Source organism: Suricata suricatta, chromosome 12, assembly GCF_006229205.1.
Source record: "Suricata suricatta isolate VVHF042 chromosome 12, meerkat_22Aug2017_6uvM2_HiC, whole genome shotgun sequence".
Taxonomy (NCBI): domain Eukaryota; kingdom Metazoa; phylum Chordata; class Mammalia; order Carnivora; family Herpestidae; genus Suricata; species Suricata suricatta.
Genome location: NC_043711.1, coordinates 28,206,257 through 28,232,621, shown reverse-complemented (window position 1 = coordinate 28,232,621; position 26,365 = coordinate 28,206,257).

Below are 26,365 nucleotides of genomic sequence, written 5' to 3'. Positions count from 1 at the left end.
TTGTATATACTAAATTTTAATTCTAGTATAGTTAAGAGTGCTATATTACTTTCAGATGCACAATACAGTGATTTAACAATTCTAGACATTACTCAGTGTTCATCAAGAAAAGTGTGCTCATTTTAAAAGATGTTCATTTATTACATTTGAGAGAGAGAGCAAGTGAGGAGGGCAGGGGCAGAGATAGACGGGGACAGAAGATCCAAAGCAGGTCTAACAGCAGTGAGCCTGAGGGCCTGAAACTCATGAACCATGAGATCATGACCTGAGCCAAAGCCAGACAGTTAAACAACTGAGTCACCCAGGCGCCGTAAGACAAGTGTACTCTTAATAATATATTACATTTTTAAGGCACTTTACTATGTATCGTTGCTTGTTATTTCTTTGATTCCTCTCAAAAAGCTTGGTTGATCTATGAAACAGATGATGACTGGCTGCTGAGTGGAGAAAAACTGTAAGAAGGCAAGAGTGGACATCATGGTCCACACAAGAGATAATGCAGCTTGGGCATACAGAATGAGAAATTAGACCAGTGTCATCTGGGTCCCATCCTCGCTGTGGGATTTTGGTCAAGTTACTTAACCTCTCTGAGCCTAAGTTCCCTTATCTATCAAATAGGAATTAAGAATGCCTATTTCATAGAATAAATGTGAGGATTTGGAATAATACATAAAGTGAGGTCATGCAGTGAAGGCATATCTGCCACATTCAATACATATATCTGCCAGAGTCTCAGCAGGGAACAGATGGTGCACTCAAATTACGATAATTCAAGGAGAGTAAATTATGGGACTATTTTCAAGCAACTGGCAGGGTTCAGGAAACCACACAAAGAAAAGTGGAGTGCCCCAGGAGCCCTTACCCTCTCTAGGCCTACAGCAGCAAGTGTGGAAGCAATGACCAGTGCCAGGAAGGAAAGTTCAAGTAGAGAAAATGGTCATAAAGGGGGGGTCTAAGATACAGCATGGTGACAATATTGAACAGTACTGTGTTGTATACTTGAAAGTTGCCAAGAGAAAACAACACAAATAATTATGTGAGATGAAGGATGTATTAACTAACCTTCTTGTGGTCATTATTTCGCAATACTTATGTGTGTCAAATCATCATGTGAAATGCTCGTAAACGTACACAACATCACATGTCAGTTATATCTCAGTGAAGCTGGGGACGTAAACGGGCCCTGTAATGGTTGGTTGAGGGATGTAACTAGACTCAGAGGACCCCTTCCTCCCTTCCTTAGATCTGCTGTGTGTGTTCCACACTCACTAAACCCATCCAGAAGTCAAGGAGTACAGGGACTGTAACTCTTGTCCCTACAAGTCAGCCTTTGGGATGGAAAGCACAGTTGGAAAAGTGCAGAGAGGATCCAGAGGAGCAAGTGGAAGTTATTGGCTTAACCCATGAGGCCAGTGGAGAAATTTGTAAAGAAGTGTGGCCAGCTCAGAAAGTATCCACTCAACTTCCTAGCTTTGTCGTCAGTTTGCCCACCCACTGCCTTTTCTCTTGGCCCATCTTTTAACTGGAAGCTTCAGCAGACATTTGTTATTTTCCCTGCCAGCCTCTATGGTTCTTTTTTTTACCCACAATACCTGCATTAGTACTTCTCCCTCCCGTACTGTTAGCCCATATGACTGGAGTTGGATTCTGTCCTGCAAGGTTGAACATGTGATCTAGGCCTGAGTTACTCAACATGCTCAGTCCTGCTGGCCATGGTGGTTGGTCCAAGACTGATCACATGGCTTGGTTAGAACCTGAGAGACACAATGAGTCTTTTGCTAAGAATATAGGCAGAGAAAAAGGAGGAGCTGCTGTTTCATCTTGCCATCAGGAGAAATATCTTGAGTATGAAAATAAAACCAACTTGGAGAAGCCCAGATAACTTTGAGTATAAAACCAAAACCAATATGGAGTCTGTCCCAAAGGCTCACTTGAAGGGACAGGAATAACAGTTCTTATACCTTCTGACTTCTGGTTGAGTTTGGTGAGTGGGGTAGGTGTGCAGAAATTTTGCAGTTTGCAATTTGTAGAAAGCCAGTCTAGCTGTAACGGAAGGTAAGGCCACCTTTGAACTTTGCAGTTAAGAAAGCCATTGAATTTTATTTCCACTTACATTGTTTTGAGTTGAATTTTATGTGACACCAAAAAGAGTCCTGATGTAGGAAATGACCACACACATTAGTTCTTTTTCAATGCAAATCTGAATTTAAAAATAAATATTATCCAGTGTCACCATTATTAAAGGCTATTCCTTATATCCTGTACTTCTACTGTACCCCTTGAAAGAACAGTGATATTCCGCATAGCATAAAAGCAATTCACATGGTAATCAGCTGTAAATGTAATAATAGGGTAGTCGAGATTTGTGTTTTAAAACACATTCTTGCACAATTACTTCCCCCATTAAATTCATAGAGAAGGCTGAGGTTGGAAATCAAGATTGATATCACATATCTGCTAAGTGGCTGTCTGGGTAGAAAATGAAAATCGTGCAGAAATTTAAAATCCACTATTTGACTGAATTGACAAAATAGTAAAATTCCAATTGATCTAATTCCCAGTCGCTGGTGCTTTGACAATTTTTCTGCACAAAAACCATGATTTGGGAATTATGGGGCTTTCTCTAAATCATTGATCAGCTCTTTTTAAATGCCTCTATTTCAGTATAATTCTTACATTTCAGCTAATTGGATTTTAGAATGCAAAGAATATTTTAAAGAAGATGACTTTAAAATTAAGAATTCAAAAAGTCAGCTCTTAACCTTATTTTTACATAGGAGTTTAGAACCTGGTTTCTCCCAAGACATAATAAGAGGGCTTTTTGGTTTTTTTTGGATAATAGCTTTATTGAGATATGATTTCACATGCCATAAAATCCACCCTTATAAAGTATTCAATTCATTGGCTTTCAGCATATTCACACAGTTATGCAGGCAACACCACTATCTAATTCAAAATCATTTAAATCTCCCTATAAAGAAACCCAGTACCCATTAGCAGTCACTCATCCCCTCTCACCCCATCTCTACTGTGGTCACTCATCAACTTTGTATTTTTATGGATTTTCCTATCTTGATCTTTCCTATAAATTGAATCATGCAAGTATGGGGCCTTTTGTGACTGGCTTCTTTCACTTAGCATAGTGTTTTCAAGTTTCATCTTCATTGTAGAACAGGGAGCCTTTGGCCTGAGCTTTCAAGGAGTAATGAGGATGCTGATATTTGTAAGATGCTGCTCTCCCTGCCAGTTTTACCCATCCATTCTCCGCACCATGGCCAGAGTGATTTCTTCCACCTACATTAGTAGATGCGCCTTCCATCTGCCCCCAACATGGTGCAACAGGCTCTGCCTGGCTGCCTTGGCCTCCCCCCTGGCTCCAAGGGGCACAGTTCTTTTCTTCACTCGGTCCCTGATGTGCTCTCACCAGCCACAGGAATCTACTCATGCCATCCTCTCCACCTTCCGCTGGTCTTCTTCTGTCTCCTTTAGTTAATGTCTTAGATTTCTTCTTCAGATTTCAACTCAAGTGTGATTCTCTCAAGTTTAGATCATGTCCCTTAATCACTTTACTTTATTGCAATTATTTATTTTATTTCTAATTACAACCCCATCAGTTTGACAATTACATTAATTTTTTTATCTCCACTTACTAGACCATAACCTTTCAGAGAATAGAGATGATGTTTGTGTGGCTCACTTTTTCTTTTTTAAATTTTTTTAATGTTTATTTATTATTGAGACAGAGAGAAAGAGAGTGGGGCGGGGGTAGGCAGAGAGAAAGAGGGAGAGAGAGAGAGACACCGAATTCAAAGCAGGCTCCAGGCTCTGAGATGTCAGCACAGGGCTCGATCCCACAAACCATGAGATCACGACTTGAGCCATAGTTGGATGCTTAACCGCCTGAGCCACCCAGGCGCCACTGTGTGTCTTATTTTTAAAAGTCCATCATTCCCAGGGCGCCTGGGTGGCTCAGTTGGTTAAGCGTCCAAATCTTGATTTTGGCTCAGGTCATGATCTCACAATTCATGGGTTCAAGCTCTATGTTGAGCTCTGCAATGACAGTGTGGAGCCTGCTTGGGGTTCTCTCTCTCTCCCTCCTACCCTTCCCCGTGCATACACACACACACTCTCTCTCTCTCAAAACAAGTAAGTGAGTAAGTAAATAAATAAACTTAAAAAAATATCTTTAAAAAAAAGTCCTTAATTCCTGGAAGTGCTCCTTTTGACTCAAAGAATTTCTAAAATATTTCACTATGGTTTTCATGTTTGGTGTGTTTGTGAATGGCAGAATACTTTGACTATTGGAAACTCTGTCAACCAGAGTATTGGATTGACCTTTGCCTGACTAGGCTGTGACACAGTTCATTCTTCATTTAATGTTGACCGCAATGGTCCGTAAAAGTGAATTAGAATCACGTGGAGAGCAAATAAAACGAGGAGTTAGTATAAAAAGCCCCCCCCCCCCAGTTGTTGTGAATGGAAACAATCCTCTCTTGGGGCACCTGGCTTGCTCAGTTGGTAAAGCGTGGGACCCTTGATCTCAGGGCTGTGAGTTCAAACCCCATGTTGCGTATAGAGCTTATTTAAAGAAAAAATAATAAAGCAAAACAGTCCTCTCTCTCTCCCTCTCCCCTCTTTTGCTCTTTCTCTCCATTCTTCTTTCTTCTCTCACAGCTAGAGAAGAGCATCATTCAAATTAAAATTATATCTTATATTAAATTTTTAAAAAAACAGGGGCACGCGGGTGGCTCCGTTGGTTGAGTGCCCGACTTTGGCTCAGGTAATGATCTCACAGTTCATGGGTTGGAGCCCTACATTGGGTTCTGTGCTGACAGCTCAGAGCCTGGAGCCTGTTTCGGATTCTGTGTGTCCTTCTCTCTGCCCCTCCCCTGTTCATGATCTGTCTCTCTCTGTCTCTCAAAAATAAATAAAAATGTTTAGAAAAAACAAACCCACATTTTTATAGAACAATAAATGACATGATCTCATCTTTTTACAAGGTCATTATATTAGAGAAAAACTCTTAAAAGTTTTACATATATCTAATTTAAATGCCTTTAAAAACATATGATAAACTATGGCAGATTTGCTCTTACAGAGGGTAATTGATATCCTGAGGGACCAAATGAAATGTTATGGGAATTCTTGCCTTTATAGGTGTAATAAAATTCAAAATCTATATTGAACATCAGTCTTTACGTGTGCTTCTGGATTGGGGCCAGTTTTGTCTTCCCTACTCCTCTGGGGGAGATTTAACAATGATTGTAGCATTTTGGTCATTACAAGTAGAGACTAGGAGATATTGGCATCTATGGGTAGAGGCCAGCAATGCCTCTAGACATCCTGTGATGCTCAGGATAGCTCCTGCCACAGGGAATTACGTGGCCCAAGTGTCAATAGTGCCAAGGTTGAGAAACTCTGGTCTGTATTAAAAAAAGCGTTCTATATATTATTAAAATAATACTAAATGGTCATTTATTCTTTTGTTAAATACTAGTTTGTGGAAATTCTTTAATAATAATGTCTCACTCAACCAACATTTCTTTAGCACCTACTTCGTGCCAGGCACCGGGGTAGACCCTACAGATACATGGTTTAAAATATACGACATTCATCATTCAAGTCCTTACAGTCAGAGAGACAGACAGAATTTGCTGTTTAATATATGTGGGAAAGCTGAAGAGATCAGTGTGCTCAGGGTGCTCGGTCACACATATGAAATCACGCTACCTCACCTGGGATAGACAGGCTTCGTGGAGGACATGGCCCACCTGGAGTGCGTCCTGAAGGTTGATACAGGTTAGGCTGAGGCAGGACGTTCTTGGTAGAGGACTAGCACCACAGAGGAAAAGAAGTGTGGGGCAAAATCTGCAAGCCACTGACGTTAGCAGTTTAGTGTTGAAGGCAAGGAGAGGCAAGAGATAAGGCTGCAGGGGTGGGTAGGGCAGGTAATGAGGGTCCAATGTGTGGATTAAGGAGCTGGAGGGAAAGGAGGCAGGGCAGGATTTTAAGCAACGGGGCAACTTATCTAATTTGCATTTTATATAAATAACTCTAGCTGCCCTGGATGTGATGGATTTCAGGGGTCAAGATTGGATGCCAGGGGACCAATTAATAAGTGATTGCAATGGTGCTGGTAAGAGCTAATCAGTGTTTGGACTCAAGCATCGCTCAAGGAGGCTGGAAGGAGGGCTTGGATTGAGAGATATTAATGAGAGAGAATCAGCCAGGTCGGGAGAAGGAGCCCCCAGGGGAGCCCTCCCAGTTTCCCTGCTTGGTTGTCTCTGGGCAGGATGGCACTAGAAAAGGAAGAGCCAGGACAGAAAGTGCAAGGTACTTATTATTATGTAATATGTAAATATACATCTGTGTATGTGTGTAACCTTATCTTGACTTGATTACATCTACAAACGTATTTTCAAATAAGGTCACATTCTCAGATTCTGCGGGTTAGGACTTTAAAATATCTTTCTGAGGGACACAATACAACCCATAACTATATGCTTTGCTTTTAATTATTTTAAATGTTAATAGCATTATACAGGCTTGGGGATGGTCCATCCTCATCCAGTGTCTGGTGTCTTCATAAAATAAGGGAAATCTGGATACAGACCCATGGAGAAAGGAATGCTGTGTAAGGACAGAGACACACAGGGAGACATCATGTGACAATAGAGCTAGAGATAGTAGCAATGAGTCTACAGGCCAAAGAATGCCAGTGATTTCCAGAAAGTCTGGAGGCCAGGAAGAGGGCAAAGAAAAGTTCCTCCTTCAGAGCCTCCAAAAAGGAACCAACCGTACTGACACCTTGATCTTGGACTTGGAGCCTTCAGAACTACAAGAGAATAAATTTCTGTGGCCTAACCCATCTGGTCTGTGGTACGTACCTTGTTATTGCAGCCCTGGGAAACTAATACACATCTCTATGACTAGGATTTTTAAAAACTAAACAAAGAAACAGAGTCAATTATTGGTGAAAACACTTGTTTCTCCCATTTCACTGTATATTTGGAAATCCGTCTACATCAATACAGACAGAACTACTTTTTTTTTTAAGCTGCTGCCCATGGGAATACTAATGTTTGGTGGTTAGGGCAGAGAAAAAGAAGAAATAGAGAGGTGGGCAGGAGGAGAATTGGTCCAGAGTTGCATCTCTGAAAGTGAAAGTTTTGAGATGCCCTAAGTGGTCGACTAGGTCCAGTGGCGAAATACACCCAGGAAATCCAAGACTGCAATGTATTTTGGTTATCGACCCTGCGGAAGTCTTAGGCAATCAACTTAACCTCATTTCAGCAGCACTAGAGCACCAGAAGCTAATATTAAGTAAAAGATCCCTGTTTTCCAGGTGTTCATTCTCTAAGACAGGACAAAATCATGGACAGGACAAATGTCATGCAGAATGATAAGTAATTGAGTGTGAGGTACAAGGTAGAATTGAGATAGGGAATAATTGATTATAAAAGGTATAAAAAGGCGATCTTAAACTTTAGCACAGCTTCAGACATCAATATAGGTGTGTACCCACCTTGGACCTTACAGAAGAGATGTCAGGTATAAGACCTTTAGGCTAGAGTATTCTACCTTTCATAAGGTGGCCTGCTGTCAGGGTCAAGACCAATGTTTTATAGGGACGTAAATAGCCCTCCTAGCATCAAGCACCTAGTTCCCTCTGGGTACTGTGTCTGAAGCATTTAATTCTCTACCAGTCTCTGAGGTGGGGCCTTTCAGTGTCTTCATTTTACAAATCAGGAGACTAAGGCCCACATAGGCCTACATAGATTATATTTTCTAAGGTCACTCAGTTAGAATGGAGAAATGCTAGGATACGAATCCCAACTCATGTGACTCCAGAACCCAGCCTCTAACCATTAGGCCACAAAATATAGGAAGAAGAGGAGACAGTATTTCCCTCACATCCATTGAGAGTGAATTGCTGGAGGGGACCTGGGTGGTTCAGTTGGTTAAGCTTCCGAATCCTGTTTAGCCCAAGTCATGATCTCATGGTTTGTGAGTTTGAGCCCTGCATCGGGCTCTGCACCATAGCATGGAGCCTACTTGGGATTCTCTGTCTCCCTCTCTGTCTACTCCTCCACCTCCCTGTACTCTTTCTCTCTCAAAATAAATAAATAAACCTAAAAAATAGTGAATTGCTGGGGGACTCTGGATGGCTCAGTCAGTTAAGTATCTGACTCTTTTTTTTTCAAGAGAGAGAGAGGTAGGATGGGGGCAGAGAGAAAGGGAGAGACTATCTTAAGCAGGCTCTGTGCTGTCAGCACAGAGTCTAATGTGAGGCTCATTATCACAACCCTGGGATCATGACTTGAGCCATATTCAAAAGTTGGATATTTGGGGTGCCTGGGTGGCTCAGCTGGTTGAGCGTCAGACTCTTGATTTCAGCTCAGGTCATGATCCCAGGGTTGTGAGATTAAGCCCCGCATTGGGCTCTGGGCTGACAGTGTGAAGCCTACTTGGAATTCTCTGCCCCCTTCTCTCTGCCCCTTCCCTGCTTGTGTGTGCATTCATGTGCACGCTGTCCTCTCAAAATAAATAAACATTGAGAGAAAAGATTCCGCTTTTACTGCTGTGCATGTGTTCTCTCTCTCTCTGTGTCTCTCTCTTAACCACCCCCCCAAAAAAAGAGTGAATTGCTGATATCTCAGACCAAGCTAGACATAGTGCCCTTTAAAAAGTGTTATCCAAACAGGCCAAACTGATGGGAATAATGAGGAACAGGAAAACCTTTTTGCCAGATTTGTTCAATCTGTAGATGCTTCCTAAAATATTGTCAAATTCCAATGTGTGTCCAGAAATGGAAGCCATCTATAGAAGAACTGAATTTGGTTCTAAGACCCAGTGTAGACACGTACTCGGAGCCATGTCAGTCTAAGATGTGAACTTGGTGAGTGGCATTGTGGAGATCAGAACCTAGTGGGCCCTGGAGCAGGGACCCCCCTCATGCAGTGGTTCCCTCCACTTTATAAATCAAGATGGAAGGCTTTATAGATACCTGTTTCTTTAAAAATGTGTAAAATGCATGTTATGTATGTTGGTATACATATAAACACATCTATAATAATACATACACATTGACACATATATATGTGTGTGCCTGTGTGTAATTTCAAGCACACACAAAAGGAAAGAGAACAAAATGGCAAACATTTCTATCAGGGATGGTGTGTGCAATGTCTAACAGGCACTAGTTATCTGTCAGAAGAAGGTTCGCCATGAACACGTGAGTGGGCCGTCCTGTGACACACAGCGGACCCACAGCTCTTCCTGCCCGCCTCCTCCCGCCTCTAAAAAGTAACTTCAATTCACTGTCATAGAAGAGTACATTCTGAGATGGAGCTAGTGTTTTCATCAACACATTTTTATGTAGGGACTTTTTGTTTGTAGTTTTAAATAATTGTATTTTTATTTTCAAAGCCATTCAAGTATAGCATTTTATAGCCCCTGTGAGGCCATCATTTCAAGCATACATAAGAATTAAACTTTTTTTCATTGTTTATTTATTTGAGAGAGAGATAGTGTGTGTGTGTGTGTGTGTGTGTGTGCGTGTGTGCGTGTGTGTGTGTGTGTGTGTGTGTGCGCGCGCACAAGTCGGGGAGAGGCAGTGAGAGAGAGAGAGAGAGAGAGAGACAGAGACAGAGACAGAGACAGAGAATGAGAATCCCAAGCAGGCTCTGCAATGTCAGTACAGAGCCCAATGTGGGGCTCAAACCCACAAAATGTGAAATCACATCTGAAATCAAGAACTGGATGCTTAACCACCTGAGCCACCCAGGCATCCCAGACATAAAAATTTTTTAAAGACATTTGTATAGGGTTTCTTTACTCTGCTTGGTATATTTGCATTTAGTAAATATTATCCATTTACATTCCTAATGAAGTATGGAGCAATTAATACATATATTAGCTTTAAATTAAATAGAAACATGGGTTGTCTACACAAGGCAATTTCTAATCATTGCGTTATCTAACCTAAAATGTTCCTATTCCCCTTCTCTTAATTTTTGATCTACCAGCCATCAAGAGAAATAAGAGAAAGGGTTGGGGGGCGCCTGGGTGGCTCAATCGGTTAAGCCTCCGACTTCGGCTCAGGTCAGATCTCATGTTCATAGGTTCAAGCCCCACGTCAAGCTCTGTGCTGACAGCTAACTCAGAGCCTGGAGCCTGCTTCTGGTCCTGGGTCACCTTTTCTCTCTGCCCCTCCCCCTCTCATGCTCTGTCTCTCTCTGTATCAAAAATAAATAAAACATTAAAAAATTTTTAAGAAAAAAGAGAAAGGGTTATGAAGGGGATAAGAAATTATGAGCCAGTGTTTTTTGCACATAGTCATTGGGGTCACCTTTTCTGGTCATCTCTAGTGCTGGCAAGTCAAAAGTGGTTTGTCTGGAAATCGCCACTTCAATGCAGCAGAACAAATGTGTTTATTGGTAATTTTGCTGGTAGAATATTTATAAGGGAAAGTTGACTCCCAAGTGAAGAGAGTATGTTCCTATTTCCGTAATACATACTCATTAATTCATTTTTCCAGTGCTTGTGAGTCACTAGATACAGCCATAATGCGAGGAATACTTCTCTCTGGATCCCTGACCCCGATCATAAAATAGTCGGTGAGAGCGTTAGACAAATCTGGGAGATAATGAAACCTGCCTTATCCACCTCGCAGGTTTCTTGGGAGGACAAAATGAAGTAATGAATGTGAGCATGTTTTTAAAAAGCAAAAAGTGCTGTAAAGTTCAGGGCAGTATTTTTGGTGCCTTTCTATCACATTTATTGTTTATCAGCTGTTCCCCACCTACATGCATATGAAGAAAGCATCCCTAATCCTTGTCTTCTAGCCTCAAGAAATGAGAAGACGTTTTTTCTGTTCCTTTATGAAGGTAGTATCACTTAGATGTTCATGAGATTCTCATTCCTCACTTATTGTTTCCATACTGTCTAGGGTGAGTTTAAGATAAGTACATAGCTCATTCTCTGAAGCCTAGTAATCTTAGAACACGTCTAAACAGCACAAATGAAAGGGTCTCTCTGGGAGTAACATCTCCAGTCCAATGTGAACGTCTATGGATCAATCTGTTGAGAAATTAATACTGTGATATACCAACATATTATGTCACCCACATGGATAATAACATACCCACACTTCATTTATAAGTGTCTGCCTTTTTTTTTTTCTAAAATGGAGGCCATAAAGATTTCAGACTCCCCATTCAAATGTGTCCTGTTAGTCTTTCTTCTAAGGCATCTTTTTTGTTTGTTTGTTTTTTAGCCTAGCCAGTAATTTCTTTAACTCCAATGAATATCCATTTGTAACAGGACTAATTGGAGAAATAATGTAATAATATATATTTGAATGTTTTTCATTTTCTAACAATGTGCAGTTTTTTATAAATAAAACCAAAGACATGAAACTAGAAATAAAATGAAAATGTACACTGTATATGTTTGTGTCTGAATGCTACTCAGGTAAGGAATGTGTTCCCAGATGAAAGCAGTGGGAGTCATATCAAATATAACAGCCCTGTATTATCATAAAATTGCATTGATGTATTTGTAAAAATCCATGAAGACGTCTGTAAGGAACTTTTGATCTTAGTAGGATCCAGGGGTAGAGATGCAGACTGAAGAGGGAATATTTGCGGTTTTTATCCAGTGGATTTTGGAACATAGTTTCATTTAATTTACTATTAAAAGAAGTAGCAGATTTTTAGATTAAAGTAATAGACTGATATTTGAAAACAAAAATAATGATATCTTCCTGCATGGAATGTTAGAATTGAAAGGGATGTAGCGTCTAGTCCAGGTATAGATCTTTCTACAGCCCACTTACATTGCTAATTAGTCCCTGTATTTCTGTCTGCTAAGCCTCTAGATGCCCTCAGAATCCTTCTGAACACAGTCTTCTAAGCACCCATTACCAGGTAATTGGAGGTGACATATGAGTGAAATTCTTTATCAATCCTCCTATAGAACATTTCAAATAATCACCTTTAATTTCCTTCCAAGACAAGTCACTGTATTTCTTGTGAAACAGTATATTCTAGACACTGAGCATGTATGCAAATGGAAGGGATCTGAATGTCCCCCTCAAAGAACTCATAGTTCAGAGAAGGGAAAGTGGTGTTAACAGGTGATCAAATATGGTGTACTAAGAGCCGAGAGGAAGGTACGCATAGGCCACACAGAGGACGGCCTTATAAGGCAACCTAGGGGTGGACTTGACTTTCTTCCTCAGAAATGTTGCTTGCCTTTATCTAGAAGAACAAGCAGGAGCTACCCAGGCACAGCTGGGATGTTCTGGGACAGCACTTCTGCAATGTTTTTCTCTCTTTTTTTTTAATTTTTAAAAATGTTTTATTTATTTTGATACAGAGAGAAACTGAGCATGAGAGGGGGAGGGGCAGAGAGAGAGGGAGACACAGAATCAGAAGCAGACTCCAGCCTCTGAGCTTATCAGCATAGAGCCCAACATGGGGCTCGAACCCACAAACGTGAGATCATGACTTCAGCTGAAGTTGGAGGTCTAACTGACTGAGCCACCCAGGCGCCCCAATGTTTTTTTTCTCTAATCCCTTTATATCTTGAAAGTTATTGATAATTACTTAAAAGTAAAACATAGAATTTCTGTTCAACCCAACAATTCCACTTTCAAGTATATGTTCAAGAGAATTGAGAGTATAATCTCAGATACTTGTAGAACACTGTTCATGGCAATATCATTTGTGAAAATGTCCATTGTTAGATGAACGGATGTGCCAAGTGTGATATATACACATGATGGAATATTAGTCTTAAAAATAATGAACTCCTGGGTGGCTCAGTCAGTTAAGAGTCTGACTCTTGATTTTGGCTCAGGTCATGCTCTCATGGTTCATGAGTTCAAGCTCTGCATTGGGTTCTATTCTCACAGCATGAAGACTGCTTCAGATCCTCTGTCTCCCTCTCTCTGCCCACTCACCTTTCAAAAATAAATATATGTAAAAAAAATAAGAAATAAGAAAAGCAATGAACTTCTGACACCTCTACAACAGGGATGAACCTTGAAAACCTTAGGTTGAGTGAAATAAGCCAAAACAAAAGGGAAAATACTGTATGAGGTACCTAATATAGGAGAATTCATAGAGACAGAAAGAACAGTGATTATCAGGAGCTGAGGGTGGCAGGAATGAGGAGTTATTGTTTAATGGACACAAGTAATTGGCGTGATGAAAAAGTTCTGGGCACTGTCCCTCTCTCTGCAACTGGTCCTCTCACACCTTGCTACTTCCCTTTAGAAAGTAGTTTAGAAGTTTCCCTAACATTTAAACATATATCTGACCCAAGTTTTCTCAACCTCAACACTTGGATATTTTGGACCAGGTTGTTCTTTGCCATGGACGCTGTTCTGTGTGTTGTACGGTACTCAGCTGGATCCCTTGCCTCCATCCAATAGAAGGATCCCTCCAGTCATGACAAAGATGTCCCCGGACATTGTCAAAGTCGTCCAGGGTAAGAACGACTTATCTACTCTGTGACCCAGCCATTGCACGGCTAGCTAGTTATCTGCTTGAGAGGAATGAAGACATATGTTCAAAAAGAGACTAGTGGGGTCGCCTGGGCTGGTTCAGTTGGTAGACCGTGTAACTCTTGCTCCCGGCATCGTGAGTTCAAGCCCCACGAAGGGCATAGAGATTACTTAAAAAAAAGTAAGAGAGTGCACAAAATTTCATATCTTAATAACAACAAGAATGGAAACATGGTGAATGCCCCTTAACAGGTAAGTGGATAAACAAATTGTAGGGGCGCCTGGGTGGCTCAGTCGGTTGAGCGTCTGACTTCAGCTCAGGTCATAATCTCGCAGTTTGTGGATTCAAGCCCGGTGTTGGACTCTGGGCTGACAGCTCAGAGCCTGGAGCCTGCTTCTCATTCTGTGTCTACCTCTCTTTTGGCCCCTTCTCCGCTCACACACACACTCTCTCTCTCTCAAAAAATAAATATTTAAAAAATCTTAAAAAAACCAAATTGTAATATATTCATGCAATGGACTCTGTTCCCACCCCTCAGCCTACTCTCCTGCCTACATGAAATCTCCTTGAGAGAAGAGAGGACTTAATTTGGTCATCACTCTATGCCTGGTGCCAACAGTGCCTAGAGCATAGGAGACACTTACTAATTACATAACTAAATGAACGAGTGTACGTTGGGGCTGATCTTATGGCTTCAGTTAATCAGTCTCCTTAAGGCCTTTACATGGATTTCCATATCTCCTAGAACAATAGCTCCAAAAATTTGCAGACCACTGGCAATTCATAAGGTCAAAAGAATTTTCATTATAATACTAAAGTGCTATTTGCTTACTTCACACTATTGACATTTGCACTAATGGTGCCAAAGAAAGTGTGGGTAGAACTGTTGGTGCCTTAGCATGAACCAAGGCCATGTGCCACCAAGCTCTCCTTGATATTGTATTCCTCACTGCCATGTGATCACAGTTAGAGAAGAAGAAGGAGCACCTGTGTGGCCCAGTCGCTTAAGCATCCAACTTTGGCTCAGGTCATGGTCTCACAGGTCAAGAGTTTGAGCTCTGGTAGGGCTCTGTGCTGACAGCATAGAGTCTGGAGCCTGCTTCAGATTCTGTATCTCCCTCTCTCTCTCTCTCTCACTGCCCCTCCCCTGCTCGCACTCTATCTTTCTGACTCTCTCTCACTGAAAAATAAAGGAACATTTAAAAAAATTAAGAAGAAGAAAACACAGCTTCACATGCAAATGTATTTTTGGAGGGCACCTGAGTGGCTCAGTTGGTTACGTGTCTGACTCTTAATTTCGGCTCAGGTCCATGATCTCAAAGTTTGTGGGTTTGAGCCCCACATGCGGCTCTGCACTGACAGCACGGAACCTGTTTAGGATTTTCTCTCTCTGTCTCTCCACCACTCTCTCTCTCTCTCTCCCTCCCTCTCTTTCTCAAAATAAATAAATAAAATTTAAAAAAAATTTAAAAGAGAATGTTTTCTGAAAAAAGTATCAATAGTTTTTATTAAATCTCCACTCACGAATACAAATCTTTTTAATATTCTGTGTGACAAATAGAGGGAACTTTGCATAAAGTACTTATTTCTGCTGCATGATAAAGTTCACTGGCTGTGTCTACGCTGGGGAGCATTTCGTGATGGTTCGAGTTGCAAACTGAACTACTAGCTGTTTCTCTTGTACAACAAACTATGGTTCGTTACACTTAGGTGTTTGGGAGACATTTTATCAAAACTTTTCTCAAAAATGAACAATGTAAGCTTGTCCCTTCAAAAACAACCAACAGATGTGTGGCCAATGATAAAACTAAAGTTTTCAAACAAAAAAAAAAGTAGAATTTGGGGAAAAACTCCCTTTTGATGAATGGTTCTTAAATCTGCCTAAGAAATCTTTGCCTACCTCAAAACCTTGTGCAGGTGTTCTATATTTTTTTTCTAGAAATATCACATTTATTTTTATGGTTAGGTCTCTGTTTCATTTCAAGTAAACTTTTGCCTGTAATGTGACATCAGGGTTTTACTCCATCATTCTTTATACAATATACATTAGACTCAACATCATTTGTTGAAAATAACTATTCTTACCCCATTGAATAACCTTGCAACTTGTGTCTTTTTTTTGAAGTTTGTTTATTTTTGAGAGAGAGATAGAGAGCAAGTGGGGGAGGGGCAGAGAGAGAAAGGAGAAAGAATCCAAGCAGGTTCCACGCTGTCAGCATAGAGCCTGATGTGGGGCTTAAACTCACAAACTTTGAGATCATGACCTGAGCTGAAATCAAGAGTCAGTTGCTTAACCGATTGAGCCACCTAGATGCCCACACCGTTTGTCTTAATTAGCGTACATTTATAGGAAGTCTTGAAATCAAGTGATGAGTCTTACAATTTTGCTTTTTAAATTTTGAGTTGTTTTAGTATTTTTAACTCCTTTGAAATTCCAAATAAATGTTAGCATTACTATATCAATTTCTGCAAGAAAAATCCTGAGGAATCTCAGTTTGGAAATGTTGAATCTGCAGATCTGTGTGAAGAGAATTGACATTTTAATAATATTGAATCTTCTAATAATCATGGTGTGCCTCTTCATTTATTTACAACTTCCTTAATTTCTCTCAGCAGTGTTGTGTTGTTTTCAGTGCACAAGTTGTATGGTTTTCCTCCTCAAGCTCGTTGCTAAGTGTTTATGTTTTTTTTTAAAGGCTATTAGAAATGGTATTTTAAATTTTAACTTTCTCATTGCTGCTAATATGGAGAAATATAACTGATTTTTGCATATTGACCACATATCCTGTAATCTTGCTAAATTCACTTATTAACTCTACTAGTTTTAAAAGAATAGATTGTTTTTGGTTTTCTATATAGAAATAGCAAGTCATTTGAGAATAAATATTATTTTACTTTTTTAAATAAATGTTTTATTTATTTTTGAGACAGAGAGAGACAGCATGAGCGGGGAGGGGCAGAGAGAGAGGGAGACACAGAATGAGAAGCAGGCTCCAGGCTCTGAGCTGTCAGCACAGAGCCTGATGCGGGGCTCAAACCGACGAACATGAGATCATGACCTGAGCTGAAGTCGGAGGCTTAACCAACTGAGCCACCCAGGTACCCCTTTACTTTTCTTTTTAATAGTTTATTGTCAAGTTGGTTTCCATATAACACCCAGTGCTCATCCCAACAAGTGCCCTCCTCCATGCCCATCACCCATTTTCTCCTCTCCCCCACCCCCATCAACCCTCAGTGTGTTCTCAGTATTTAAGAGTCTCTTATGGTATGCCTCCCTCCCTCTCCTTAACTATTTTTTTCCTTTTCCCTTATCCCATGCTCCTCTGTTAAGTTTCTCTTGTTCCACAGGTGAGTGAAAACATATTGTATCTGTCTATCTCTGCCTGGCTTATTTCACTTAGCATGACACCCTCAAGTTCCATCCACATTGCTACAAATGGCCAGATTTCATTCTTTCTCATTGCCATGTAGTACTCCATTGTATAGATAAACCATGTCTTCTTGATCCATTCATTAGTTGATGGACATTTAGGCTCTTTCCATGATTTGGCTATTGTTGAAAGTGCTGCTATGAATATCGGGGTACACGTGCCCCTATGCATCAGCACTTCTGTATCTCTTGAGTAAATTCCTAGCAGAGCTATTGCTGGGTCCCAGAAGAGTTCTACTGTTAATTTTTTGAGGAACCTCCACACTGTTTTCCAGAGTGGCTGCACCCATTTACATTCCCACCGACAATGTAGGAAGGTGCCCATTTCTCCACATCCTTACCAGCATCTATAGTCTCTTGATTTATTCATTTTAGCCACTCTGACCAGTGTGAGGTGGTATCTCAGTGTGATTCTGATTTGTATTTTCCTGATGATGAGTGATGCTAAGCATTGTTTCATGTGTCTGTTGGCCATCTGGATGTCCTCTTTGGAGAAGTGTCTGTTTATGTCCTCTGTCCATTTCAGCACTGGATTCTTTTTTTTCGGTAGTGGAGTTTGGTGAGTTCCTTGTAGATTTTGGATACTACCCCTTTATCTGATATGTCATTTGCAACTATCTTTTCCCCTTCTGTCAGTTGCCTATTAGTTTTATTGATTGTTTCCTTTGCCGTGCAGAAGCTTTTTATTTTGATGAGGTCCCAATAGTTCATTTTAGCTCTTTATTCCTTTGGGTTGTGTTGAGTAGGTGGTGCACTGTTGAGGTCAAGGAGGTTGTTTCCTGCTTTCTCCTCCAGGGTTTTGATGGTTTCCTGTCTCACATTCATGTCCTTCTTCCATTTTAAGTTTATTTTTGTGTATGGCGTATGAAAGTGGTCTGGATTCATTCTTCTGTATGTTGCTATTTCCCGGCACCATCTGTTAAAAAGCCTGTCTTTTTTCCATTGGATACTCTTTCCTACTTTGTCAAAGATTAATTGGACGTATGTTTGTGGGTTCACTTCTGAGCTCACTATTCTACTCCATTGGTCTCTATGGTGGTTTTTTTTTTTTTTTTTGTACCAATACCCTACTTTCTTGATGATGACAGCTTTGTAGTAGAGGCTAAAGTCTGGGAATGTGATGCCTCCCGTTTTGGTTTTCTTCTTCAGGGTCTTTTGTGGTTCCATACACATTTTAGGATTGTTTATTCTACTTTTGAGAAGAATGCTGGTGCAATTTTGATTGAGATTGCATTGAATGTGTAGATTGCTTTGGGTAGTATTGACATTTTAACAATATTCTTCCAACCCATGAGCATGGAATGTTTTTCCATTTCTTTGTGTCTTCTTCAATTTCCTTCATAAGTTTTCTATAGTTTTCAGCATACAGATCTTTTACATCCTTGGTTAGGTTTATTCCTAGCTATTTTATGATTTTTGGTGCAATTGTGAATGGGATCAGCTTCTTGATTTCTCTTTCTGTTGTTTCATTATTGATTTATAAAAATACAACTGATTTCTGTATGTTGATTTTATATCCTGCAACTTTGCTGAATTCATGGATCAGTTCTAGCAGACTTTTGGTGGAATATGTTGGGTTTTCCATATAAAGTATCATGTCATCTGTGAAAAGTGAAAGTTTGACTTTATCTTTGCCAATTCTGACGCCTTTTATTTCCTTTTGTTGTCTGACTGATGATGCTAGGACTTCCAGCACTATGTTCAACAACAGTGGTGAGAGTGAACATCCCTGTCATGTTCCTGATCTCAGTTTTTCCCTCACTGAGGATGATATTAGCTGTGGGCTTTTCATAAATGGCTTTTATGATGTTTAAGTAAGTTCCTTCTATCCTGACTTTCTCAAGGGTTTTTTTATTAAGAAAAGATGCTGTATTTTTTCAAATGCTTTTTCTGCATCTATTGACAGGATCATGTGGTTTTTACCTTTCCTTTTGTTATTGTGATGTATCACATTGATTGATTTGCAAATATCGAACCAGCTCTACAACCCAGGAATGAATCCTACTTGATCATGGTAGATAATTCTTTTTATATACTGTTGAATTCGATTTGTTGTATCTTGCTGAGGATTTTTACATCAATATTCATCAGGGATATTGACCTGTAGTTCTCCTTTTTTTGCTGGGTCTCTGTCTGGTTTGGGAATCAAAATGATGCTGGCTTCCTAGAATGAGTCAGGAAGTTTTCCTTCCATTTCTATTTCTTGGAACAGCTTGAAAAGAATGGGTACTAACTCTGATTTAAATGTCTGCTAGAATTCCCCAGGGAAGCCATCTGGTCGAGGGCTAATTTGTTGGGAGATTTTTGAAAGCTGATTCAATTTCTTCACTAGTTATGGGTCTCTTCAGATTTTCTATCTCTTCCCATTTGAGTTTTGGTAGTGTGTGTGTTTAGGAATTTGTCCATTTCTTCTAGGTTGTCCAGTTTGTTGGCATATAATTTTTCATAGTATTTCCTGATAATTGCTTGTATATCTGAGGAATTGATTTTTTTTTTCATGATTTTGTCTATTTGAGTGCTCTCTCTTATCTTTTGGAGAAGCCTGGCTAGAGGTTTGTCAATTTTGTTTATTTTTTCAAAAAACCAATTCTTGGTTTCATTGATGTGCTCAACTATTTTTTTTTTTTTTGGATTCTATATTGTTTATTTCTTCCCTGATCTTTATTATTTCTCTTCTTCTGCTAGGTTTGGGTGTTCTTGCTGCTCTGCTTCTAGTCCCTTAGGGGTGCTGTTAGATTTTGTATTTGGGCTTTTTCTAGTTTCTTGAGATAGGCCTGAGTTGCCATGTATTTTCCTCTTAGGACTGCCTTTGCCACATCTCAAAGAGTCTGGATTACTGTATTTTCATTTTCATTTGTTTCCATATAGTTTTAAATTTCTTCTGATTGCCTGGTTGACCCATTCGTTTTTTAGTAGGGTTTTCCTCCATATTTTTGGAGATTTCCAGACTTTTTCCTTGGTTGATTTCAAGTTTCATAGCATTCTGATCTGAAAAAATGCATGTATGATCTCAATTCTTTTATATTTATTGAGAACTGCTTTGTGACCCAGTATGTGGTCTATCTTGAAGAATGTACCATGTGCACTTAAGAAGAAAGTGAATTCCATAGCTTCAGGATGTAGAGTTCTAAATATAACTGCCAAGTCCATGTCGTCCAATGTGTCTTTCAGGTCCATTGTTTCTTTAGTGATTTTCTGTCCAGTTGATCTATCCATCACTGTAAGTGGAGTAGTAAAGTCTCCTGCAATTAGCACATTCTTATCAATAAAATTGCTTGTTTGTGATTAATTATTTTATGTATTTGGGTGCTTCCAAACTTGGTCCATAGACATTTATAATTGTTAGCTCTTCCTGATGGATAGATTGCATAATTATTATATAATGCCCTTCTTCATCTCTTGTTACTGCCTTTATTTTATTTATATTTTATAAAGTTTTTAAAAAATGCCTTATTTATTTTTGAGACAGAGAGAGCAGAGCATGAGAGTGGGAGGGGCAGAGAGACAGGGAGACACAGAATCCAAAGCAGGCTCCAGGCTCTGAGCTGTCAGCACAGAGCCTGACGTGGGGCTCTAACCCATGAATGCTAGATCATGACCTGAGCTGAACCGACTGAGGCCCAACCGACCCAGTCACCCAGGTACTCCACTGCCTTTACTTTAAAGTCCAGTTTGTCTGATATATGTATGGCTGCTCCAGCTTTCTTTTGACTTCCAGTAGTATGATAGATATTTCTTCATCCCCTGACTTTCAATCTGAAGGTGTTCTCAGGTCTGAAATGAGTCTCTTGTAGACAACAAATGGATTTTGTTTTTTTTAAAATCCATTTTGCTACCCTATGTTTTTTGATTGGAGCATTTAGTCCATTTACATTCAGTATTATAAAAATATGGGGGGGGCACCTGGGTGGCTTAGTCGGTTAAGCCTCCAACTTTGGCTCAGGTCAGATCTCACGTCCGTGGGTTCGAGCCCCGCATCAGACTCTGTGCTGACAAGTAGCTCAGAGCCTGGAGCCTGCTTCCAGTTCTGTGTCTCCTTCTCTCTCTGCCCCTCCCCCTCTCATGCTCTGTCTCTCTCTGTATCAAAAATAAATAAAACATTTAAAAAATATATATGAGTTTAGAGTCATTGTGTTTACTATATAATTTATGTTTGTAGTGGTGTCTCTGGTACCTTGTGCTCCTTGCAGCATTTTCCTCACAGAGTCCCCCTTAGGATTTCTTGTAGGGCTTGTTTAGTAGTGATAAGTTCCTTCAATTGTTGTTTGTATGGGGAAACCTTTATCTCTTCTTCTATTCTGAATGACAGGCTTGCTGGTTATAGGATTCTTGGCTGCATATTTTTCCTGTTCATCTTATTGAAGATTTCCTGCCATTTCTTTCTGGCCTGCCAAGTTTCAGTAGATAGGTCTTTAACTACTCCGATAGGTTTCCCTTTGTATGTTAGGGTCCTTTTATCCCTAGCTGCTTTCAGAATTCTCTCTTTTTCCTTATATTTTACCAATTTCACTATGATATGTTATTCAGAAGTTTGATTCAAGTTACATCTGAGGGGAGTTCTCTGTGCCTCTTGGATTTCAAAGTCTCTTTGATTCCCCAGATTGGGGAAGTTCTCAGCTATAATTTGTTCAAGTACCCCTTCAGCCCCTTTCTTTCTCTCCTTCTTCTGGAATTCCTTTGATACAGATATTGTTCTTTTTGACCAGATTACTCAGTTCTTGAATTCTCCTTTCATGCTCCTGGATCAATTTATCTCTTTTTCTCAGCTTGCCCTTTTTCTATAATTGTATCTTCTAATCCACTTATTCTCCTCTCTGCCTCGCCTCTTCAATTGTGCAGTGGCCACCTCCATTTTATTATGCACCTCATTTATAGCATTTAAAAAATTCATCATAACTATATTTATGATCCACGATCTTTGCAGCAATAGCATCTCTGCTGTTTTCTATGCCTTTGCCAAGCCCAGTGATTAATTTCATGACTATTGTTCTAAACTCTTGTTCAGTTATGTTGCTTGTATCTGTTTTGATCAATTCTTTAGCTGTCACTTCTTGGAGTTTATTTTGAGGGGAGTTCTTCCGTTTGGTCATTTTGGCTAGCTTTCTGTCTCTTGTAAGTTTAAAAGGCTTGTTATGTGCTCTGCACCTGCGAGTACTGCTGTATTAAAGGAGGCTCATACACTGTCCAGGGCCTGTCTCTTCAGGAAGTGTTCTTTTAAGGGTGTCCCTTGGTCTCTCTTGATGTGACTTTGATTACTTTCTTTCCCTATTCATAGTGATGTTTTGGACTCTCCACCATGTGTGCTTTGGTTTGTTCCTTGAAGTAGCCCTATAGCGTCAGGAAAGGCTTCTTTAAAGACGTGAGGTCTGAACTGGGTTTACAGGCATGACAAAAGGTTAAGAAGCAGCACCAATTTCAGAGTCCTTTGTCGAGTTCACTTGAAATGTTCCATGATGAGGTAGGCACTAACTCAGCATTGGCTGACAACTCTGTTTCCAAAAATGTATACTATTTGAAGATTTAATGCTCTCAGATTGGTGTAATTACTGGAGTCCCCTGGCTCTGCTTTTCTCCATTTCTAAAAAGTCCTTACTGCTGGAAGACTCTCAGCAAGTGTCAATGACAGAAATAGGCAAAGCTGTTATTCTCCTAGAGAGTCAATACTATTTTACTTTCGTGCTTTATGTTTGTGGTGACTGGTTGGTCTACTCAAATTTTTATTTTTTTCTCTATAAGTTTTTATAAGTTGCGTTTTTAAAACAATTATTCATTTCCTATAATTTGTTGATATTACAGACATAAAGTCGCTAGTGACATAGCTTCATTGTCCTCTTAACGTCTATAAGATCTGTGTGATACCTTTTTTTGTTTTCTTTTATTTCCGATATTTATAATTTCTGGGCTTTTTTTCCCTCTTTTGGTCTTTTATTTACATTCTCAAGATGGAATTTGCTCATTTTTTGACATTCTATTTTTTTTAACATTTATTCATTTTTGAGAGACAGAGAGGGACAGAGCATGAGCAGGGGAAGGGAAGAGAGAGAGGGAGACAAAGAATGGACTCCAAGCTCTGAGCTGTCAGCACAGATCCCAACCTGGGGTTTGAATCCACAAACCATGAGGTCTTGACCTGAGCCAAAGTCAGACACTTAACAGACCGAGCCACCCATGTGCCCCACTTTTTTTTTTTTTTTTTTTTTTACATTCTTAAGATGGAAACAAATCTTTGACTTTAGACTTTTCTCTTTGGGCGCCTGGGTGGCTCAGTCGGTGAAGCCTCCAACTTCGACTCAGGTCAGATCTGACGTTCGTAGACCTTTCTCTTTTACTAATATCATCACCTAAAGCTTTAAATTTCCTTTTCAGCATTGCCTTAGCTGAATTACCCAAATTTTCATGTTTTAGTTATATTTCTGGGTGAAATATTTTCTAATTTTCCTAGCGATATCTTCCTTGACCCACAGGTTACTTAGAATTGTATTGTTCAGTTTACAAATCATTGGTCTTTTATATTCTGTCATAGAGCTGGCATGATTTGCTGATAGACCAAATGTGGAGTACAAGGGAAAGGTAATAAGATAGACTCTAATGATTGTGGCCTTGGCATCTAGGTGAATTGGTGGTGTGCTGTGCTGTGGTGGGCAATGCTTGGGTAGCATCATGTTTAATATAAGAAATCAAGAAATTAGATCTGGGCATGGAAGTCATATTGCTGAATGTATTATGAGAGCCAAGGAAGGGTTCCCTGGCATCATAAAAGAAATGTATTGCTCTTATGTTTTCATGCTGGGTATACATATGAAGTGGAATCCTTAGAGTTCAAATAAGGAAGTGCTCACTAAATAGAACACCATCAGAAGAGAGTTCATCATGTGGTCCTCTGACTTCTGTTTGATTATAAGTGCAAGAGTTTGACATTTAAAGAAAGTGAGTAATGTGATTCACTGTCCAATTAAGTGTTATCAGTTTGGTTGAAGAGGAAATTAAGGGTATGTGGCATATGTTGTCAGTTATGCTAAAGGTCAGTGGTGAAACTGTGCTTCACCTACAAATGGCCACCATATGGTTCTCTTACTGGAACAGCATCAGAAAAATAAAATAGCAACCACAGTAGAAATAGTGGAAATAGGCATAGATGGGGGTAGTTCTCTGTGATGTGATGTGATGTGATGATGGTCTTTATATGGAAAAATCTAGTAGCTTGTGGGTCAGTTCAACCATTTGACCATTAGAAGGCATGTGAGAGAAGATGACACCGTTTAACATCTTGTTATCTTTTGGAAGTGGGTACAAGCCTAATTAAAATATTTTAAAATTTTAATTAGCTTATTAATGTTTTGCCACTGGTTTAGAAAAAGTGGAATATGGGTGTCTGGGTGGCTCAATTGGCTAAGTGTCCAACTCGTGACTTCAGCTCAGGTGCTGCTCTCCTGGTTTGTGGGTTTGAGTCCCATATCCAGCTCTGCATTGACCGTGTGGAGTCTGTTTGGGAACCTTTCTCTCCCTCTCTTTCTTCCCCACCCCGACTCACTTGCTCTCAAACACACACAATCTCTCTCTTTCTCTGTCTCAAAATAAATAAATAAAACCTTAAAAAAAGAAAGAAAAATGGAATACAGTGAAAATCTCCTTTTCACCCATTTCATACATGAACTCAGTTTTCTCCCATCCTGGTCACCAGAAAACACAGTTTGTCATCCATTTTTCTAGAGTTTTCTATGTACATATGAGCAAATATCAATATGTACTTATTTTCTTTCCATTTAGTATGGTAATAGTATGTTATGCATAATGTTCTATACCTTCCTTTCTCACCTAAAAGAGGCATTCTGGATTTTTCCCAGTTGTGTATTATTCTCATCTATAGATGTAGCATGTACCATAATATACATAACCAGTCTGCTGCTGATGGGCATTTAGATTTTTAAAAATATTTTGCTATTAAAATTAATGCTGTAGTAAATAGCCTTGTACCTCAATCATTTATCTGCTGGAAAAAGCCCTACAGTTGAAATTGGTAGGTCAAACATTATTTGCATTTGTAAGGTGTTAGATATTGCTAAATTGTCCTCTTTGGTCAAGCCTAAAGTATTAATTCCAAAAGTATTAATTCCTCAAGTCCTAGGCAGTGTCCAACTTGCTACAAGAACTCTTCTTCTTTGAACTACAAGAAGGGGGAAGAAAGATAACATTTTTTGAGGCTTTTTTCATAAGCAATTTACAATTCTTAACAAAACAAAACAAAACAAGGGTACAAAAGAAAAGAAACATAATTTAAGGTCCTACCATGTGCCATGTGTTATTCTTGGTTACTTGTATAGATGAATCCTCACCACCACTCTGTGACTTTGGCTTCATTTTTCTTATTCAAAGATGAAACACTTAGGTCCAGAAAGTTTAAATATTTCACTCCAAGTTGTGCTAATGGTTGTTCAACAGAATCCAGACAGTTTTATTTCTCTCTTAAGAGAATGTTTCTATGACTGGGGAGATTCTATTTTTTATCATGATCAAACTCTCTATGCCCTTTGATGGTAAATCCATCTCCTCCCTGATTCTTGTGTTAGCATGACGTGCTAGGAAAAAATCCTGGCCGTTGAGTTCTAATTCACCCTAACCCTGATTCAACTCTGAAATTCACTGTCAGAAGATGTCACAGAGTTAAACTCTCTAGGATAGATTCTGTTTTTCATAGTTCTGTAGAAGAGCTTGTCTATTAATAGCACTTTCAGTTACATAATCTAAGATAAGGCAATCAGATCTTTCGCTTAGGGATATAAATTAATTGCTGGCAGAAGTCAGTCAAGAGAAAGAATGTATGTTTAGACTAGAGTCCAGTGACCAAGGAGTCTTAATTCAGGCAGGTCACTGATTTCTGGGTGACCTGGGGCAAGATATTTCACTGTGACTGTTTTAGCACTCTTTCTGTAAAAAGGGGGGTCATCATTGATAACAATCACTAACAATGTACTTGGCATAAAATTAGCCATGATTTCTGATGGAGCATGAAATATGAACTGGGTAAGAGAACACTAGGGATGTGACTTTGAGAACTTTATTAATTTTTCTAAGCCTTCTTTTCTTTATCTGAAAATGGTGATATTAGTAATTCCTACCTTCTAGAGTTGTTATAAAAATTAAAGGAGATCATGTGGATCTAAGATTTAGCAGAGGTCCTGGAACATAGTAAGTACTCATTAAATGGTAGCTGCTATTATTATTACTACTACTATTATTTCATGTTACTCCTTATTTCTACTCTGAGATCTCTTTAGCACTGGGTGTTGGGGTTGATTTCTAGACTGTGTGAACCAACTTTGTGTGCTTAATATGGCTGTATGCTCAGCTAAATCAAAACATACAGGTAGAGCTCTACCTGACCTTGTAGGCGATTAGCTTTTGCCTTTTCATGCGTGAGATT